The 22444-nt window shown below is 43.3% G+C and overlaps 1 protein-coding gene across 3 annotated transcripts in view; it reads left to right on the top strand.

The window, feature by feature from the left end:
- GPRIN3 (GPRIN family member 3) overlaps positions 1 to 22444 on the top strand; it is a 66880-nt gene that overhangs the window by 11021 nt on the left and 33415 nt on the right. Inside the window, exon 1 of one of the 3 annotated variants that reach the window (XM_048941537.1) lies at positions 19797 to 20335. The exons of 1 other annotated variant lie outside the window; for it this stretch is intronic. The gene's annotated coding sequence lies outside the window, so the exon portion shown is untranslated. Of the gene's footprint in view, positions 1 to 19796; positions 20336 to 20828; positions 21011 to 22444 lie in introns of those variants that run through there. One more of the 3 variants, XM_048941532.1, reaches the window with a different exon arrangement.

The following is a 22444-nucleotide window of genomic DNA, read 5'->3' as shown; positions in this document are numbered from 1 at the left end:
AATATTAATCGAAATTAAATAGAAGGGACTCTAGATAGAAGGGACTGAATCACATCTTGCAGACACAGAGCAGGTGGAGTAAATAGCACATATTCAAACTATAGGTTGGGATACCTTTAAGTTTGCATATATAGCTGAAAGCAGTAAATCCTAGGCTATAAATGCAGGGAAGAAAAAAAAAAAAAAACACTGCTATCAAATGAAGTATTTCCTAGCAATCACTTATCCAAATCTATTTTTTGAAATGTTTTTCATACAGAAACAGCGTAGGAATGAGAAATAGGGTATATGGAGAACTTGTACTTATTTGACATTTAACTGGTAATTACTGTTATTTTTCTATGTGTCTATTACTTGTTTGAAAGAACTAATTTTTTTTCCCTTAAGTTGTTGCTTATTAATGTTGAGGTAAGACATACAAACAAATTTCTTCCCATTTCTGTTAGCTACACAAAATGTGTTGTTAATTGCTTCTCTAATGACTTCAGAACTAAGAATGATAATATCAGTGGGAAGAAGGAAATTAGGTAACTGCTGAATAAATTATTGTATTGCTTGTGGTAGGGAAAAGAGCTTATCCTATAATATACCTAGAATAAGCTGAGAAGCATGCTTTGGAGACAGGTTGTGGCACAGCATGGTGAGCTCTGGTACTGTGCACGTTGTCCTCCTACAGCCTGTTTTGAAGATGCATACAGAGGCACAAGGTCCACCTAGCCTGCCAGGGGGCAATGGGATGTCTTTGGTGCTACTGAGGTGCAAAAGAAAAGGAAGACGGCAGAACTACAGATGCAGTGAGGTAAACTGCAGCATTTGTAGCTATGTTTCCCTAGATAGAATCATAGAACCATCATCACCACAGTTGGGAAAAAAACCTACAATATCATCCAGTCTGACCTTCAGGTCTGTTTCCTCTGCACAGTCTCTAGCCTCTCTGCCCCAGGCCTGTAGTGTTGCCGAAGGTTGCTTTGGCCAAAGTGCAGGACCTGGCACTTGGTGTTGTTGAACTTCATCCTGTTGGCCTCAGCCCAGCAATCTAGCCTGGCCAGATAGCTCTGAAGGGCCTTCCTAACCCCCAAGCAGGTTGACACTTTCTCCCAACTTGGTGTTATCTGCAAACTTACTGAGGGTGCACTCAATCCCCTCATTCAGGTCACCAGAAAAGATATTAAAAAGGACAGGCCCCTATACGGACACCCACTAAAAGCCACTCATGACTGTTTGAATAGTTTACTATTCTCACTACAGGTAGCTGCACATGATTATTCTGTAATATCCACCCAAGAGGATGAGAGAGGATCTGAACTAGTTAGGGGTTTTCGCTGCCAAAAACAGTAAGAACAAGATGGCCCTAGATGCTGCTGCTCAGCCCTAGTCATGCTTGTGGTGGAAGCTGTTATTTTGCTGTTTGGGCCCCTGCCCAAAACCATAAGCATGCAATTAATGTTAAATGAAAAATGGGATCAAACCAAGCCCTTCTTCTCTGAGAAGCTTTAGAACTGAAATGTTTTCCTCCTCCTGTTCTTGCAGACTCTGGTGCGAAGCCAGAATAATAACAGGCAGCTGGTGTGGAGCCAAAATTTAAGCCTTATATCTGACAAGGCTATTATAAAACTGATATGCCCTTGTTTGTATCCTCATATATAAAAATGGGGAAAAAGCTGGCGAGTATTAGCTCATGGCATGTAAAAGCAGGAGCCCTGCTCCCAGAAATTGCATGTGTGATGTATATGTTTATTTAGCACCCACTGCCTTATTGATCTTTAGCATCATGTTTTGATTTATTGCTTGTCAGTGGCAGTGTTATGGATTTACTGCAGGTGAATGCTACCGAGTGTTATATATTTCAGCAGTGATTTATTTTCATGTTCAAGTATGAAAAAGGAACATTGCCTACTAGCTTAAAAAAAAAAAAAAAAAAAAAAGAGCCACTGAGGTGAAATCTAATATGACTGGAAATGTTATACAGTTTCCTTTCTGAATTGCAATTGGGCACAATGTTGTTGTTCCTATTTCATTTGCCCACAGTGATGAAGGACATCACAAAACAGCTTCACATTCTTTGCCCTAAAGGGGACAACATCAGCTAGAAATAAGTAGCAAAATTGCGCATTTCATTTCTTTTCCTCATGCCTTTTGAAAATTGCATATCAAAACCACACCAGACCCAAGCCTGTCTGGCTGGCTCTGTTTCAGCCACAGCAAAGGACAATGTGTGTTCTGTGGGGGCTGCAGACAGCTGGTGCAGGTATGCAGAGAGATGTCTGCAACTCCCTGCATCGCTGGCCCTGTAGGCACTGCTTGCTGCAGAGCTGCACTGCGTCTGTGCCCCAGCCTGCCTTGTGCTGGTGATCCGCAGCACAGAGGAGCAAGCCTAATGGGTTCCCACATCAAGTCAGCTTTTTGTGCAGTCCATCTGCAGCCTGGGTTGCAAGTGGCGCAGGATTAGCTGGGGGGAAGGCAGAAGGATGGATGAGCTAAGAGAGACTGTAGAGGTTCAGAAGAACGATCCAGGTGCCCCATGATAACCACTTCTTTGAGGTCTTCTCTGCCAAGGTTTTTTACCCAGGAAAAACTGCAATGGACCAGCCACCTAGGCATGATTTATTCATTTTGTTCAGCTATTTAGGTTGCTCTGAATGTAATGCCTCCTATTTATTTTCATGGAAACCGCAATAGTTATGAAAAGCACAATAACACTATTTGATAGAGCAAATTCTCAGGTACAAAACACTGTTTGTCAATGTAGTCACTACCATTAGCTATGCATTTTTCATCAGCATTGAGCAAGAGCCTGTGTGCTGGGCTCACACAAATCTGCTCTAGCAGAGGTGACCCACTGTTGCCACTGCTGAAACACACCACCTACCACCTCACTGTGCTCACATTCACTGCTTGGTCTCTATCCATGTTCAGCAAGCATCAAACAATGCCAGCTGGTGTCATTTTTTCCATGTAGAGAAATTGGTTCTATTAAAAATTAGCTATGAAGATATAGGGAGTAGGAAAACCCCTGAGCAGAGGGTAAAGGGAAATGGCAGCATATGTGCAGCTGCAACTCTGAATGCTTATAGGGAGAAGCATGAAAGTTTTCTTAGGTTAAGAAACCATTCGAATTTGGAGTTTTAATGTTGCTCTTGACAATTGAGTGAAAGCAGATTGACAGATGAGGTACTTAAAGAAGGTTATATGAATGCTTACTTCTATCCACTTTAATAAAGGCTGGGAATCCGTCAGGATTTTCTTCTGCTCTCTAAACAAATACAGCATTTCATTGCTTTGGAAGATGAAGTGAAGGACAAATGTGAAGCGTCAGTATTGGTGAAGAGTTAAAGTGATCTTGAACATCTCCGTCTTTAATGCTTTGGCAGGAATAGCCAAGCAAATGGCCAAAGTGGAATACTTGATGGAGGTGGCAGTGACTTGAAAGAACACAGCATGGAGAAGGGCAAACAGATTTAGCAGGTAGAAATACCCTGAGATGGTCACCCTGGGAAGAACAGAAAAGGAGGTTGGAGCTGCACTGACTGCTGTTGCTGTAACTTCCAATAGTTTTTTTTTTTTTTTTCTTTTTACCCTTGCATGTCTCAGTAGTCCTGTAAGAAGACATACTCTTGTCTGCCTCCAAAGTTCAATCTTCCCTCCCAGTGAACGCCAAAGCAGCAACAAACACTGGGGCACAGACCTCAGTATGTGACAGTCAATTGTATGGGGTCTGAGTTAAAATATAGTAGTAATTTTAAACAGCAGGTGCACTTACATGGGACCTTTACCAAGCACTTAGGTAATGAAACTTAAGCAAGAGCTATGTTCCTTTAAGTCAGGAAGACAAAGAGAGATGGCCTGATCATGGATGAAAAAGTTTTAGTGTTTATGTGGCCCTTGATACAAGTGGATTCTGTCCAAATGTCCAAGCTATCCCTCTGCTTCTCTCTATGGCTGTTCTGCCACAACAGAACCATCTGTGTTCTATCAGTGGGAGAGTCTGACAGTTAAAAATGATGCTTCTTCAAGCATACCCAGAGAAGTTTATCCACTGCTATTAAAGAGTCACTGGATTGCAAATTGTTCCACTCTCCTACTGCATATTATAATTTTTAAGTAATACAGTCAGGATATTGTTATCTTTTGATGATGCTTTATAAAACTGTGACTATCTGAAAGTCGTAAAGTAGTGTCTTTTTGCATTTTTTGTATTCATGCTGCTAATTTGTAAGCCAAAGGCCAAATCACAAGGACCACGTACATTCTCTCTTGTTAGGAATAGAATGTGCCAGTCAATGCTGATGAAAACTAGTGATCCTTTTGCAAAATGACAGTTCTGTTTATACAAATGAAATATGAAGAAGGCAACAAATTCTGAATAACGTTTAAGAACTGAGCTAGACAAAGAGGTGTCTTTTGTTTGCACAAAAAGCTTAATGAAATTGCCACTTCCTTCCTCTGCACAGCACGCATGTAGCAATTAACTTGATATCTTTGGACTACTCCCAGATTATTTGCCTTCGTTGCATACTCACAGAGGAATGAGTGCTGCTGCTTCCGTTTGTACCAGGTGCGTGTGGTCAGGTCCTACACTGATCCTGTGGATAACAGGCTGGCCTTTCTAGGATCTTGAATTGCTAGTATGCGCTGAAGATGTAATATTCTCTTGCTCTCAGTATATTACAAGCGACCTGTCTCAGGGTTTTAACCCACCTCCAGTTCTCTCTTGGCTGGCAAGAAGTGGGTAAGCTCTCATTTCATAAATGAAACCTTCAGAGCAGCTGGACTTCTCTGGCTGTGAGCTGCATATGAGGACTTTATGACTTACTAACCCCGAAAGATATGTAAGAGGCTGGCAAAGATTCAAGTTCTTTCTATGCTTCTACTTATCATACAGAAGGAACAAAAAACTCTGTCAGCAGATACTGTGCCACTATCTGCTGTTCCAAGATCAGAAAAAGGCTGGTTGAATGAAAGGGGCAAGATAAGATACTGTCCAAGTGATACAATCAAAGGAGATAGGAACCATCTTGCTCCTGATCTCACTGCTCACACTGGAACCAGGCAAGTTACTTGTAGGGAAAAAAAAAAAAAAACAGAGTCACAGGATATCCTGCATTGGAAGAGACCAATAAAGATCGAGTCCAACTCGTGGGTCCACAGGACCAATCAAAATTCAAACCACTTTTTCCAAAGTGTTGTCCAGACGTTCCTTGAGCTCCTGTGGCTCAGGGCTGTGGCTGCCACCCTGGGGAGCTTGTTCCGGGTCCTGATCGCCCTCTGGTAAAGAATCTTTTCCTGATACTCACCTGACCCTCTCCTGCTGCAGCTTCCATGCTGTTCCCTTGGGTCCTGTTGCTGTTACAAAGAGCAGAGCTCTGCGCTGTGCCTGGTGAGGAGCTGTAGGCTGCCATGAGGCCTCCCCTCAGCCTCCTCTGCTCTGGGTTGAACATAACAAGGGACCTCAGCCACTCCTCATGCATCTTGTGCCCCAGACCTTTCTGCATTCTAATACCCCTCCTTTGGACGCTCTCATGCAGTTTTATGTCCTCGTATTGTGGTGCCTTAAATTGCACACGCTGATTAAAGTGAGGTTGTACCGGAGCAGAATGGGGCAATCCATTCTCTCAACCAGTATTTAGGTATTGTTTGCACTTCAGTAGAGTAATTCAGCAGGACGTTTTACTATCGGGCTTCCTTATCTGCATCCGCTTATCTAGCGTGTATGTTCATGGTTTAGCACAATCTAAAAAAAATGCTGTGCAAGTTACTGGAGAGATTCTCATCAAAGAAGGCAGACGCTAACTGATGACTGGTGCAAAATTTCTGAGAGAGTTTAGCTCTAAACAGTGACTTAGTGCAAGAAGAGCAGTGCCAACAAGAGGAATGGGTGCTGTGTAGTGGGTGAAAATATGGAGTGAGACACTTATCAACACCTGCCTATTCAGCTACCCTGTTGACAATGTGTGTTGACCCTGGGATGCTCTGCTTTCCTACACAGGTAACTGGAAGAGCCTGATTTCAGGTGCATGGCTTAGAGGTTGGATTCCTACTCCACCTCATGTCCCTTAATTTTCTAATGTGAGCCCTTGAGGCCAGGAGTTGTGTCACACACTGGCCAGCTGGGCATTAGTGTAACACAGATCATAATAACTACTCAGGTCGCACTGAGGGATGTTGATGAGTCATGAAATCTCACCATTATGCCTGAAGAAAGTTTGTATTTTCTTTCAACAAAAGTGCCTCTTTTCATTCTGAGAACAGGACAAGGCTAATCACTGTTATTATCTTGTAAGGGAGTGATAAAACACAGTGACATGCATGAGGCAGCTGTCACAGCTTCTCTCAGGCAGCCCATCAGCCCTGTCTGCTTCTTCCCAACAGATGCGATGGCAGTGCTGTGCTGATGTCAGAGACAGGAAGTGCTGTAGGTGGGGCGGAGGACTGTGCAGTTTGTCCCGTTGCCCAAGGCGACTGAGTTTGCACAGACCTTTGCAAGCTGCATGAAAAGACATTATTTCATGGCTCTTGTCTGGCTTAATTATCACTTCAGCAAGATAATTTCATCTCTGTTTTTCCCCTCCTTCTCCACCTATTCTTTATGAAGGGCTCTCTGGAGCAGAAAAGGTCAACTATGGAAAAAATATAGCAGAAGTTAAGGCTAAGTAAAGGTCAGGTGATTTGATTTGACTCTTGTGTACGCAGCAATTGTGTTTTCTTCTTTGTGATTTATGAGGGAACTGATGGAAACATCTATATTTAGATGGTCTGATAGATCTCATTATATTATGGGCTCTTGAGACTTCTTTGCTTGAATAAGCCTGATGTCTGCAGAAGGACTGACTGCCCTGTGGCTGCACAGTGCCTCTGCTTTGCTTATAAAGCCCTCTTCAGTTTCTGTCCGTGGGAATGATTTGCATATCCAGAAAGATATGTGGTAGAACAGGCCTGCTCTTACAGGAAGCAAACAGAATGTCAATCTAACCAAAGTGATCAGTGACTCTGGATTTACAGGAAGATGACAGAAGAGGTTTTATCATTAAGAATTGCTTTATCTTTGTTTATCTTTGTTCTCTGACATCTGATGAATGTGAATTTTTACAATGGCTCACATTCCCCATGTGATCCCGAGGAGTGATTGCAGCTACTCCAGATCTAAACGGATATGGGTTAGGTAAAATATATGCGTAAATAATAGGAGATAAAAATAGGAAGAAATTTTATTCTCAAAGAACAAGGAAATGCCCTGGAAAAAACAAAGTCAGAGTTTAGGTGGTGAACCATTTAGGCTTTCTGGTACTTGTTTTTTACCTAATATAGACCTTATACCTTACAGCCACTCAGCATGAGAAGCTGTAAGATATAAGAATTCCTTGCATCTTACTGTATGTCCTTAGTGACACAGTGCTTCTACAACTGTCTCATCACCTTCCATTTGTTCTATTGGACCATACAGTATGGAACTCACCTGGTCTGTCTCTACTCCAAAAATCTGCAAGATAAGACCACTTATCCATCAAATAATAATGCAAGTGTAAAGTATAGAGGGCTGGGGAGGGCAGACTTGCAGAAACAAGTTGGCCTACAGGGAGATTTTGAGGTATAAGTCTGGAGAATTAAGGAACAATCATTTGCGTTACAATGGGCTGATTACTGTTGATAACTACCAGAATGCCAGATATCTTTCACAAGCAGGCTTTTGGTTTCTCCTGTCTATTTGTATGCAACACATCACATGTTCATGCTCATGGTGAAAGTGACCTTACACGAGGGAAAGCAAGAGTGAGCCCAACCACTGTGCTGCTCCAAGGCAGCCAATCCACAGCCGATGACTCGTTGCTAAATTAAGCAATAGGCCAGGGTCTGTAGCAGACATGGAATCAAGGCTTCATAAATCAAATTTCCTTGCAGCAGTAGCAGCTTGCAGGGAAAAAAGCAAACAGTGCTTTTGTAAACCCATTGCTCTTGTTTGGGTTGTTGTTGTTTTTGTTTTTTTTTTTCTTTTTCTTTGTGAACTGTTCAGTGCTATTAATAAATAAATGTTGCAATAGATTTTTACTACGTGATAATGGAGCATTTAAGCATTTACATTATTACTGAAATATTTATTGAAACTAAACAGTACTATATGTGCAAAACCCATCTGCAAGAAAACTGAAACAGAAGCAGTATAAATGTTGGATCGTAATTACTCCTAATTGCAAAATCTTTTAAGCAAAAAGGAATTGAATCTTGAAGCACTTGCTGAGCTTGATTTAGCACTTCATTAGTCAGGTTTTGAACCAGTTACAGAGATGATTTGGAATTCAGTTGGAGTAGCACAGTGGTAAATAATGGGCGTGCTTTATGTATGTACCCCTCGTGGAACTAGAGATTCTTAGGACTTCTAAAGTTCAGTTTTATAAGTCTGAAAACTGAACAACGTCTGAATTTCCTCTTGAATGGGAAAGTCAGTTCTAACTTACAGGTCAGAGGAAACTCAAAACATACAAGCCCTCAGATACTGAAATAGAATCAGAACCTCTCACCATACAGTTCCGCTGGATATGTGTATATAGCAGACGTTATTTGTAATGCGTAAATGTTTCTCTTTTATTGCATGTGTACCTATCTTTAGATGTGTGTTTATATGTCTGCATGACAAATGGCAACATGAAGTCTATCCTACCACAAACTTTATTTGCAAAAAATGATACTCTAAGTCTCCTAACAGTGAGATTCCTGATAGCAATTCTGTTGGTATGTAACGTATTGTGGAATTGCCCGTGAGTTAACAACAAAGAAAGCGTCTTTGTTTAAAGCCTTGTGCAAATGCACAGATGTGGAATAAGGAGTGCCTGCCAGATGACTTTATGGTATCCATCACAAATTGTATAGATTATTCAGTCTTTTCAGGAGAGTCTATTTTCCACAGGCCACTGGTTTTATTAGTGTCTTGCTGCAATAGTAACCACTATGTGGTAAGATCCATGAAAATATTTCTTGAATCTTTCAAACCCTGAAAACGACACCCTTCCTTTTCAATAGAACTTGGAGCACCACATCTTACTGTAGGAAAGCTTTGGTTTTATTTATAGAAACTGGAAGGCCCACTTCTTTTTTCTGAAGCAGAACTGAGAAATAATTGCTTTTTACTTCAGCGTTGCAAAGAGAAGTGACAGAGAACAAGTGAGATTTTATCTGTTACTTAGGTACAGTTCCACAATAGCTTAGGCCAAGTCTATGACCTGTGGGTTTTGTTTCTGTACCCACAATTCACTTGAGGTGACGGAAGGCCCATGGTTTGGGGGGTTGGGAAAGCTGTTACAACTAAAATTAATTATTTGGAGATACAGATATTTTGCCTGGATTAACCCTCTGGTCCGGCTAGTGGTGAGGCTGGCAAGGATGTGAACAATGCAAACTGCCCTGAAACTACACTCTGGAATGTTCTTTAGGCAGCTCCTAGGCAAAGACTGAGCCCGTGGCCCCTCTGCCAAATAATGAGGCTAAATGCCATGAAGCAACTGTACTGAATTTTGTAAATTTTCACATCCTCCACAATAGGATGCTTGCATGCAGAGTGCTTTTGGGGATGGACCTGGAGAACCCTACCTGCCAGCTGGCCATGCCTGGGAATCACTTGAGAGAGTACAAGCAAAATCATGAAGGCATGAGGTCCTGTAGCAGGTAGTCTAGCAGGTTGCATCAGTGTGCAGGAGCTCGAATTTTGCTAGATCAACATTAGTTGATCAATCATCAGAATAATGATGGTCTAGCTGCTTGCCCTGCTTACCCTGTCTTCTTGGAAGCCTCTGGATTGCAAAACAGTAAGAAAACCTTATAAGGGAGAAAAACATCTTAGGTAATTGCCCTATTTTCTCCACTGAATTCCCTCAATATCTTTATTATATGTTTCCAAAATGTTTGTCCTCGCGTTATACAGGCAGAAAAAGTTTTCTGGCATGAAGCTCCTGGGGGAAATGTCCTGGAGGAGACTAGGCTAAGCCTGATCTCAGTGGCTATGGAGAACAAGCATACTGCTGTCCTCTATGGAAACAGGATTAAAACGAGTCAGTAAACAGCACGTGTAGCACAAGAAAAATCCACACACTGCTGACTTATGTGGAAAAGCAATGTCTCGATTACTCTACAAATGCATGGCATCTCTCTTTTGTGTGAGAGACTTGAAATGAACTAATTTGTCTTGATTCACTTTACAATTCTCCTAAAGAGTTGTTAAGATAAAGTGAGCATGTCAAGACACGGCCCAGGCAAGGGGGCCATGCGTGTCAAGACACTTGTCATTTTGCAAAAGTCCTGATCAGCACTGCAGTGCCCCTTAATTAAGGTCATAAGGCAGCCCATGGTAAATGAGGACGCACATACAGATTTCCCTGTGCCCTGCCACTGCTATCACGCAGTTGCGCAATATAAATGAACACAGGAGGGAAAATTACTTTCATTTCTCACCCTTTCTTCATCAATCTCAGCAAATAAGCAGGTTTTTCTCTTCAATCCACTTTTCTCTTAACATAAGTAAATGAAACAAAGAAGAATCTGCCTTTCACTGTGCTCAGCTGAACCTGAGTCCCTTCTTAGCAATGGCACTGAGATCAGAGAAGCATTGTCTGCCATTAACCTAGCCTGAGAGCACAATGGGATCCAGCTTTGAATGCAGTTTTTAATAAGAGCCTTAAACTCTTTGAGAGATTCCTTAACGGAATCAAGATTTTATGTTTTCCTCTGTTCCCTATCCGCATTTCAAGAGACCCATTCAGTGCATTGGTGATATCCAATTTATTTTTCTAGTTGTGAGTAATATCTTTTGTTAGTGGTATAAATGGCATCCTTTGCCCTTGGCAAAATTCTTAACAATTCTCCTGCTGCCTATTAAAGCAGTTACATAGACCCACTTAGTTAATTTCAACTTTTTCAATGACTAATTGAATCTTTCCAATATATCTCTGAACAGCCATTGAATTATTTAGATTGTGGTGGATATGTAGAAACATGGGCTGTGATGTTGAAAAGTCACTAGAGGCAGGGAAAGAACAGGATGTGCTTGACTTACATGTTAGCTGAGATGCTTCAAAAGACTGTGTTCCTGAGAAAGCAAGAAAAGTAGGAAGTTCTGATGAGTATTGTCTTGCTGTGACAGTCATGCTTGCTTGTGGGGAGAAGACTTTTCAAAATCATCTGATGTGAATGCACTGGGAAAGAGTAAGACAAACCAAGACTGAAAAGGGGAGGAATGTCTATGGATGCTAGCTCAAAATCTGGCATGATATCCTGAGGAAAAGAAAGGCATAGATTGTAACATGGCCTTTACAGAAAACTTAACAACACAAGAACTGAGGATGGTAATTCTTGTTGGGAGAGATTCATTTTTAGTCTCTCAACGAGGATTAGCAGGGCTCATTTATTAAATCATCAGGCATTCTGAAATTTATTCTAGGGCAAAGAATCCAAAATCCACCTGCTGAAGTAGAGAAAGGTTGAGTAATACGAACAAGTTCAGAAGTAGATTTTCTCCATATGTACATGTCCATGCATGTGTAACTAATTCACAGTGCTCTTCAGCTAAAAATGGATTGATTTTTATCTTTTTTATCATTTTGGCAATTTGAATTCTTTGCATGGGTACGCATAATAGGCAATTGTTTGCATGTACAAGGAGATAAACCTATTGCAAGTAGTATCAAAAGCAAACTGTGTTAGCACAAGTTAATCCTGTTAAGACTTACTTAGACAAATACTTGGTAACTGTTCTTGGTAATTACTGGAGTAATTTTTATCTTTGTCTGTGTTAAAGATTGATGGTATATAGGGCTCAAGACAAGTTATGTAGAGGACAGAGTTTCCTTTGGAGATCCTGCAATGCGTGAGACTTTATTATTGGCTATATCACTGAAGTGGCAGTATACCATCTATTACAGACTGTTGCCATTGTGTCCATTAGCACAATCCACTTAAAGACTAGGCTCAACCAAATTTCCTGTGCTGAAGAGAGTTCACAAAGTGCTTTCCCAAAGAGCAATGTGACCGTTTTTAAAGAAGAGCAAGAATAATGTGAAGTAACTGCATGCTCCAATAAAATTGGAGCCATCCCAGTGGAAAAAACAGCTCTGGTGCCTCGTAGAACAGGGTATTGGTGTCTCCTGGGAATGGGGTCCTTCTGTGAATACATGAGAATTAAAAGGAAGCTGAGCAAATACACAGCTACAAATACCAAATATAAATCAATTTACCAAATTTACCAATTATAAATATATTAGTAAATAAATCATATATTTACCTATATACATTTTTTAATCAGGTTGATGATCTTTCAGAAAATAATTCATTGCCTTAAAAACTCCCACTGTTTTGAACAGTAAACCATTCTCAAGTAAATTTAAATGGCCATGAGCCTCTCAAACATGATAATTTTATGTGGAGAATATGAGTTGTAGGTAGATATGTCAATGTAAAGTGAGCAGGAGCAGTGTCTTATCCACCCTTTGTAATCTGGCAGTTCATATACTATAGCTCTGTGGAGATGGCTATGATGACTTACATCTCTCATGTACGTACAGAAAGTAAGCTGACTTTCTCTATTTCTGTAGTCCTTTAACTACCAAAAGTTTCCCAGAGAGCAATGCAGTAAATCTTTTGATTGAGAGCTAAATAGGTGATAAGAATGTCAAGCCATATTTATGCTTTTATTCTTCCATAACAAGTAAAAATGATTTATATGTGGACAAAGAGCTGATATAAAAAGATGCCTATAAATTCAAGATGTTTTTTATTCCAGTGACATAAAAGTACACTGTTCTACTGGAAATAAGAAATATTCCTTTTCCATGTATTCCAGAGGCAGCACCAAGAGAGAGTTAAATTTCTAGTCATTTTTGAACACTCAGAAACCTTTTCTTTGTGGCTGAACTTAAGGCTGTCTCATGTCATTACTTAATTCTCAGGGTCTTTGCAACTCTCAATAATTAGCAAAAGGAGATGTAGTTCCATGACTACTTGATGTTGCAGTCATTTGCTTTGTATCTCAGGGCTTTTTGCAGCATCTGCTCTATCTGGCAATGCTGCCTTAGTTCTACGTCCCCAGAATGTCCATTTAACTTTGTTTTGACAACTTTATGACTGCTGAAGATTTCTGTGTTGTACTGGACCCTTTAGATCAGCTTTAAGGCTTTATCTGGTCCTGAAGGCAGACTCCTATCCATTGTAAATTGCCAGAGATCCATTGATTTCAGTTTACCAATAATGATTTCTTCTTGCCGTGTTACCAATTGGCCTCATTTTGTTCAAGAGCCTAGCTCAGAAAAAAAGTACACAAATCTCTCATTTAAATCCAACATAGTTATGCCTGGGGACTGAGCACTTAAGAAACAGAGAGGGTCCAGCTCCTTTGAAGACAGCAGTCATGCAGCATTAAGAGTTAGCCATGCAAAACCTCAGCCCAGGTTATATCTTTGAGTTTGTTTGTGTATACCCTCAGAAAGCACTGACCATGATGACTGAGAACTTTACTTCACTGATATGGAAGTAGTGGAGGAAAGAAGACTGATTTGCCTTATCTTTTTTAGCTTTGGCTTTGCATTCCGTGGCCATGTCCAGGATCTTACACCAGCTGAATGTGTTAATGAGCAGGAATCAGCCCCAGGCTTCACGTTCTGTAGTCTCTCCATCAGGATGCTATCACAGAGGAGAAAAAGTAGCAGCTGGCTTGGAAACATTTAGCACAATTACAGAAATGATGGGAGGGTGAAAAATACTATCACATGAGACCTGAGATCATTCCCAGTAAGAGCTTGGGGAAATGTGATTCAGTGGAGACTTACAAGGATGAAGCCTGTTTGTATGTTTAATAGTGGGGTCAGAGCAAAAAGGGGGTTTTGCAGATACTTTAGAGAAGGTAATGCCAGTTGAATTGAACAGAAAGACAATTTCTAGTACTTATGCATTTCCTTAAAAACAGGGAAAATGATTTCTTGCTCTGCAACCGGGAGATATTTCTTGCAAGGCTACCCTCGATTCACCAGACCTTGCCTATCTCACATTCTGAAGGGTATTCCAAAGGACAACAAACAAACAACTGCTACAAATTCCACACGTTTAAAGAAGGGGTATGTTGATACTCCTAATACAATTCAAACAACCAAAATGGATATGCTTTTAGCTGGGGACTTGCACACAGAATGGTGATGAAAATCCATCTCAAAATGCATTCCGTACATCTGCCTGCCATAAAAAGCTGGGATTGTACAGAAAGGATCCTGCACATATCTCAGAGCAATTGGTTCAGTCCTAGCTTGAACAGGTCATGTCTGACTCTTCGATGTTAGTGACAGAGTTTGGATGCTGCCTGTAGCAAGGAAAAACTTAGAAGGAGCAAACAACAAAAGAACAGTGGAAAATCACCCTAGCAGAAAGAGTTATGAGGACAAACAGTTCTGTGGGAGAAACTCACAGGAAAACCTTGTGCATTCAAGTGAAACTAAGCCAATGTAAGCTTTATGGTTGAATACTGCTGTGGTGGAGCCCATGGTGAAGGTGCACTGAGGTCACTTGGGGAAAGAGGCTTGGTTGCACGTGAGGATGAGGGTGTGTGAACAGACTGAGTTCCTTACAGCATGCATGAATGTTTTAGCAAAAAATAGTCCTGAGACAGAGATGAAAAGGCCTGAGCTACTGCAGATTGAGGAAATGTAAAATGAGTTGGCTTGATCAAATGGAGATAGTTACTTCTGTGGTGAGAAAAAGCAAACAAGCAAAACAAGGCTTTTGAAAGATCAAGCTTAGCTTCCATACAGAGCTACTCTGAGCTAAGTTTGAGCTACAAGTAATTTTATTTTTTTTTCCCAAAATATTTATTTCCTATTTATTTAGACTAATAGAAGTTATTACCAGTGTCTGGTGTCAGTGATGTTGTTAGACCCATCGCTGAGTATAAGATACAATAGAGGCATGAAAAAGCCAAAAAAAAAACCTGGAAAGATTGCATGTCTTTATTTTAGATACAACAACATTAAGGGATGGTCAGGAGAAAGTAAATCAATTTTTCTTTAACAATTCAAGAATAATTTGCGCACAGACAAATTCAATGATACCAAGAACATCACTTCACAATACACAAATACATCACAGACACTTGGTAGCACACATCTGTAGGATTCTGGTGAGAATTACTAAATACTGGAAACAGGAACATTTACTGTTTCATTTTATACATTATCTTGAATGAATGCAAAGCTTTCTGTTTCAGGGCAGCATTGAGGAATTTAGAGACAAAACTGATAGGTGATTTAATTCATGATTTTTTTTATCTTTTCAGGCAGCTGGTTCTAAACTGATATACAGTTTATGTCAGCAGTTGTTGTTTTTATAATATTTTTTACATTTAATCTGGATATTCTGCTTCTCGTCTGCTTTTTTTCATCTCCACTCCTTACTGTTCACAGTACTTACTCTCCATGTTTACACCTATATATCTTTTATCTGCTAACCTTGCAGCATCAATTACGTCTGCTTTTTATCTCTCCTGTAATATGAATCAGCATAAAAATCCAAGTTGTAGGGAAGGCTACCATGAGTTATAAACTGTCTTGGTAGCAGCCCAGGAAAGAATTCTTTTGGTAACATGAAGTTAGATATTAGGAGGAGACTTTTTACTGTGAAGACAGTGAGGCCCTGGTACAGCTGCCCAGAGAAGCTGTGGATGCCTCATCCCTGGAGGTGCTCAAGGCCAGGCTGGATGGGGCCCTGGGCAGCCTGAGCTGGTGGGGGGCAGCCTGTCCCTGACAGGGGGTTGGAATTGGGTGGGGATCGAGGTCCTTTCCAACCTAAGCCATTCTACATCTGATTCCGTGAGAAGCTTCCATCTTGCCTGACAAAATGGGAGAGCACAAAAGTAGCTGCAGTAACATCATCAAAGGATGTTTCTCTCGGAGTAATGTTTTTCCACAGACAGCTGATGACACCCAGGGAAGTAGGCAGAACTAGACTGGCAATTAGAAGTAACAAGTACCTAAAATCTGTACAAGTCTACAAGCAATATATAGCAGCCCTGCTTCATAGAAATGCATTGTTGAGATTATTTAATTTCAATTTACGTTTGTCTTGCAGCCCTTACAACCACCTCCTAGAAGGTGCTCTGGGTGATTTTCTTATTTCCTGAACTTCCGAAAATATCAGAGACATTTGGTATACACAGTTAACGTAACTGGAGACAAGGCCCTGAATCCAGAGTTCCCATGTATCTGGTACCACATTAGCTTAATTTATTGCTCACAGTAAGCCACGGTTATCTGAGCAGATACGTTTTTTAGTTATATTATTTGCCATCATTACTGTTGAATACGCACCAGAATACCATGTGGTAAGTACGTAATAAATCAGCTCATTATGTCTATAATCGTTATGATTATGTGTTGTTCCAGATCTCAGTTTTGTTGACATAAAAAGAGGTAAACAGTATAAATTACTGACTCATCAAACGGTAGTTTTAATTTGTTGAGAAGGCAGAGGGTTATTTTTTTTGCATGGCCTGTTTCACATTTAGAATCACAGTAATGAAAATATAGAATATTTGTGAAACAGGAATAGGAGAATGTGGAATTAATCATACCTAAATGTACTGCACAGACACAAAGGGTGAAAATACTAGTAACACAACACATTGACCAAAAGCTTCCTGTCATATGAAATGAATCAAAGAGTGGTTGAGGTGCTTTTCTGTTGATTGAATAGTCCCAGTATATACCGACGCATGGAGATATTCCTCCCTCGGTGCAGGACTTTACGCTTTCCCTTGCTGAACTTCATGAGGTTTCTGTCAGCCCATTTCTCCAGCCTGTCCAGGTCCCCCCAGATGGCAGCAAGGCAATCTGGTGTATCAGTCATTCCTCCAAATTTTGTCATCAGCAAACTTGAAGAGGGTACACTCTGCCCTTTATCCAGATCATGAACAGGACTGGACCCAGAATCAACCCCTGGGGTACACGACTTGCTACTGGTCTCCAACTAGTCTTTTGGCACTGATCAGTACTCTCTGAACCTGGCTGTTCAAAAAACTTCCAGTTTTTCTCAGTGCCTACTCACCTAGCCTATGCTTTATCAGTTTCTCTATGAGAATCTTAGGGGAGTCAGTGTCAAATGCCTCAAAGCCACATTGAGTTAAAGGAAGGGCACATCCACTGCTCTCACTTCATCTACCAGGCCAGTTTTTTCATCCAAGAAGTTCTTCAAGTTGGTCAAGCATGGTTTCCCTTTGGTAAAACCAGGCAGACTACTCCTGAAGATTTTCAAAGGCATGTAAGAGAGGCAGTTGACTATTCAGCCTTGAAAGTCACTGAGTCATGCAGGTTCAGCTGGAAAAACTGGGAAGATTTTCTGTGTCAAACACTTGGAGGACCTGCCTGCAATTCTGAAGCCAAAATAAGACAACTATCGTGATTTGCACTTCGTTGTCACGTGCTTCAAGAACAGTGCCCAAATGTTTTCCTGCGGAGTTCAGATAAAATCCAATCATGTTTCGATTTCAATTAATCCCAAAGTTTATTTCCAAAAAAGAGGGAGGTATTAGCTATAAATATTAAGACAGATGAAATTTCTCTCTTTGCAAACAGTGGCAGAGCCAAATAAGGGCTAACTGGCTTGACTCTCACCTCTCCATGGTGTATATTTCTCCCTAGGTGGGAGAAGTTGCTGTAGAAGGTAACAGCACTAATATTCTTTCAGTGAATTGGGAGAAAGATGCTGAAAGGAAAAGATGGCAGTGGGGTTAAAGCTGCATCAGATAAAGCAAAAAGACTGGCTAGCTTAGATAATTAATTGACTAATTGAGCGCTAAGACTGTGATTTTAGTATATCGGGCTAAGGAGAGGGTATGATCAACAGAAAGGTCTGTATTAGGAATTTGGATAAGCAATTTTTTTTGCTTAGAAAAGTTTAGGAAAGCCACAATAACTGCTTTCTTGATGTCTGAGGATATCTTTGTAGCAGCAAGGCCTGTAAGTGTCTACAGCTACCTCCTCCTGAAAGTCCAATGGCCAATAAAGGAAACTGTATCATCCAGCCTTCTTCTTTAACAAAAAAGAGGAAACTTTTCTATAGTAATATTAATGGCAACAGGATTAATTCTAGGAAGTCTGGAAATGTTTTTGTAAAAATTATGTCATTTAAGAGAATAATGAGAAGAGTTTGTCAGGCTGATCTGATTCCAGACTCAGAGATGACAAGGGTAAGGAATAAGCTCTGTAACAGTCCTCTGAAGCACCAAAAAAGGAGCAAGATTGTAACAAGAACAAAGTAGAGTCAGATTCCTAGGAACCCTTGGCTGTGCCAGTACTGTACATCTTTGCTTTTCCTGATGAAGTTTGATGCTCTTCCCACTCTCCCCCTGCATTGAGGTTCTCTGTGTTTGGATGTTCAGGCTCTTAAAACTACTGCTATTTTTGATTTTGGCATATGTGAAGAAGCAGCTGTTGATGGCAGTTATTGAAGATCTCGCTTAAATTTTCCATGGTTAAAGACAGAAAGCCACATTCAGGCACGGATATTACATAAATATGTGCTGACCTCAGTGGCCAGTGTTGGGAAATAAGTTGCACACTCCATAGTAGGAAACAGAAAAATCACAGAAACATAGAATATCCCAAGTTGGGAGGCATCCACAAGGATTATCAAGTCCAACTCCTCGGTCCACACAGGACCACCCAAAATTCAAACCTTTGTCCAAACACTTCTTGAACCCTAGCAGCTTGGGGCCCTCACCACTGCCTGGGGCATCCTGTTTCAGTGCCCAATTACCCTCTGGTTTAGAACCTTTTCCTAACACACAACCTGACTCTCCCTTGATGCTGCTCCATGCTACTCCCTTGGGTCCAGTTGCTGTTACCACAGAGCAGAGCTCAGTGCTTCCCCTCCGTTCCCTATGAGGAGCTGAAGGCTGCCATGAGGCCTCCCCTCAGCCTCCTTTTATCTGAACTGAACAAGCCAAGAGACCTTGGTTAATTCTTATACATCTTGCCCTCTAGTCTTTTCCCCAACTTCTTAGCCCTCCTTTAGACACTCTAATTGTTTTATGTCCTTCTCATTATTGTGGTGACCAAAACTGCACCCTGTGCTCCAGGTGAGGCCACACCAGCACAGAGCAGAGTGGGACAATCCCTTCCGTCACTCAGCTGGCAGTGCTGGGCCTGGTGCACCCCAGGGAACGTTTGGCCCTTTAGACTGCCAGGGCACACTAATGCCTCAGATTCAGCTCGTAATCAACCAGAACCCCAGATCCCTTTCTCTGGGGCTGTTCTTCATCTTATTGTCCCCAGTCCATATGTGTATTCAGGGCTGACCCGTCCCAGATGTAGAATCTGGCACTTTTTAAACTTCATGTGGCTGGTGACTGCCCAGACCTCTGATACGTCAAAGATCTCTTTGCAAGGCCTCTCTACTCTCAAGAGAGTCAACGGTTCTTCCCAGTTTAATGTCTTTCACAAAGTTATTATTATACCTTTGAGTTTTGCGTCAAAGACATTTGTTAAAAACATCAAAAAGAACTCACCCTAAAATGGAGCTCTATGGAACTCCACAAATCAGCAACCATCATGTAACCCACGAGTCAAAGAGGTTTAGGATCAATAACTGAGCCTGAGGGTGTTTTGCTGTGCAGTGAAGAACATATGGATCCACTAATACGGATAAAGGGAATATGATTTATTAATGCTTAGGGTGATTAGATATCAAAAGATGATTTGTTGGGTCTTTTAGTTTGCTGTCATTTTTTGCTCCCCGATCTTTTCCTTGTTCGTGTTACAAAACATTGTAAAAACAGAAGTTCTCCTCATAGCTTCTCCCACAGTATTTCCATAAAGGAAAGTGGAAGAGTTGGAATCTCTCTGGTTGAAAACCTGCCCTCAAATCTCCTGGCACTGCAGAACCGTTTCCTGCGAGTGCAGCAGATAGAGATAAAATTCCACGCTGGTGGGAATAGACTGCAATTAGATCAGAGATTTCCAGACAAATATGAGTCCTAACACAAAATGTTTTTCTTGCTAGTATTTTTGTGGGGGTGCTGGTTTTTGTTTGTTGTTGTTGTTTTGGGTTTTTGGGTTTTTTTGCTCTCTCGCCGCAGGCAGACCGGCCAGCGCTTCACAGTGGCAGCTAAATTTGCCTATCAAAAACAACAATCCGAGCCGAAAGCGTGACAAGAGTCCATCAGTATTTGCATACGCTGCGATCCCACATGCAAATGTGTACAACCCCGTAAGCAAACTGCTCGTTAGGTGCCTGGATAGCAGTCTGGAGGCACACTTTCTCGACTGACACATGCAGGACAAGCACAGGTGGATGAGACTGGTGGATTTCCTACGTGCAGGTCTGGCTCTTCTGTTGCGGAGCAGCCACCCGGCGGCTTTCGCCGTCGGTAGCTTTGCGCTGGGAACGGGAGTGAGCCTGCTCGCGGGATCGCCGGGCGGAGCGGAAGGCGATGCGGTGCGATCCCCGGTGCGCCCCGGGGTCTCGGCCACGGCTCCGGGGCCTCTCGCTCAGCTCCGTTCCCTCGACGGAGAGCAGGAGCTCCCCGCGTCCCGGGCCGGCGGCTGCGTGGCCGTAAGAGCCGGGTTGTGCCCGCGCGGAAGCAGCCGCCCGTCCGCCACTATCGGCACCGGCAGGGCAGGAGCCCGGGGCTGCCCCTCTCCGCCGGCGGCCGCGGGGGGGAGCGCTGCCCTGCCGGGGTCCACGCCTCCCCGCGCCGGACGCCGGCCTGCAGCCGCAGCTGCGAGCGGCCGGGAGGTGCCGCCGCCCGCCCGGCTCGGGTGCCCGAGGCCGCTCCCGCCGCCGTTGCCTCCTCTCCGCCCGCTCCGGCTGCCTCCCCCCTACCTTCGCAGCGGGGAGGGCAGCCCGGCGCAGCCCTCCTCCCTCCGCCCGCCCTCCCACCGCCGCGCACCCTGAGGAAGGGCTTGTTTTCCTGGCCGGATGATGAATTTCTCCGCAAGGTCATCCCTACCCGCGGCGGCGGCGCGCCCGCGGCTCCCCGGGCGCTGCCGCGGAGGTAAGGGGCGGGGGGAACGGGGGGAGCGGGAGCACCTCCAACCCCCGGCACATTTGCCCGAGCGTGGAGCGAGAACGGCTGCCCGGGGCTGCCGGACGTGGCGAGGGCCGCCTGCTCGCCCTGCCCGGCTGGGTGTCCTCCTCCGCAGAGAAGCGGGGCTGCGGGCAGCCCTGGGGGCCCGCTCCCACCTTCTGCTGGTTGTTACCGGTGCTTTGGCTCCCGCGCTTTCATCGCGCCCGAGTGCGGAAAACTTTGATCGTGATAACAATTAATAATAATAACGACGTGCCCTCGCCCCACCCGCCGTGCCGGGTTGCGGCACTCCGGCCCGGCCGAAGGGATGCTCGGCGCGATCGCCACGGCAGCGCTGCGGTCGCCACGGCAACGGCCCGCGGTGGCGCAGCGGGAGAAGACCCCGCGAGTTCTCGCAGCGGGTCGGGGCGGCCCGGCCCCTACACCTGCAGCCGCCCCGCGGGGCTGAGCGCCAAACGGCGACCTCGTGGCCCGCTCCGAGCCGCCGCCGGGCCGCAGCGAGTGGTGGGCGGCAGCGCGGCGCAGGTGGACCGTGAGCTCTGGGCTCCCGCAGCTTCGCTCTCAGTGTGCCAGCCGGGGGCTCAGTTGCTGGGTTTTCGACCTGCTGGGTTGCATTTGGATAACGGGGTGTGTTAAAGGCTTGCCCGGTGCCGCTAGCCCCTTTTAGCTAGCCGTTTAGGTTTGCTGAAAGTTTGCCTGGAGCAAATTGGTCGTAAGTCCCCAATGGGTCTCTTCTTTCTGCTAATGAAGTTAGCAGCCAAACTCGGTGAATTTTACCAAGTTCTGCTGTCCGCAGCTCAACCTACTTTTGTGTTCTCTCTGTGCAGGCCTTGACTTCGTTAACACTTCTTTTCCTTCATCCTACTTTCCTTTTCTCCCAGGAAAAGACAGCAGTGCTGCCAGCAGGCTTAACAGAGTTCTGATGGTGATCCCGTAGCCTAACCTCCTGTATAGTACAAAACAAGAGTGTTCCCCAGTGAGCTGGAGGCCTGGCCCACCAGCCTCTTCGAATAGCTGTGATTTAATGACTTTAAACGATGGGGAATTTACAGCATTCCTGGGTAACCGGCTCCGATTGTTAATCTCATTGTCAAACGTTAGCATCTTATTTCCAGTTTGAACTTTTCTGACTTCATCTTCTTGCTATGAGATCTCGTAATGTCTTTGTCTGGCAGATTAAATAGCTCTCTAGTTTCAGATAGTCTCTGTGCAAGTATTTAAGGACGGTAATTAAATAGCCATTTAGTGTTGTCTCTGATGAGATAAATAGGCCGCACTCCTTTGGTCTCTCCCAGGAATACAAAGGCTCCAGAGGAAAAGCGGCTGCTCTTCTCCAGGCCCCCAGAGCGGCCGCCTGCAAAGTGCAGCCACCAGCACGGCACAGTGGCTTCCAGGAAGGCT

The sequence above is a fragment of the Lagopus muta genome, chromosome 4, assembly GCF_023343835.1.
Source record: "Lagopus muta isolate bLagMut1 chromosome 4, bLagMut1 primary, whole genome shotgun sequence".
In the NCBI taxonomy this organism is placed as follows: Eukaryota; Metazoa; Chordata; class Aves; order Galliformes; family Phasianidae; genus Lagopus; species Lagopus muta.
The sequence above is the reverse complement of the archived record's forward strand: the minus strand, read 5'-3'. Positions and strand labels throughout refer to the sequence as shown.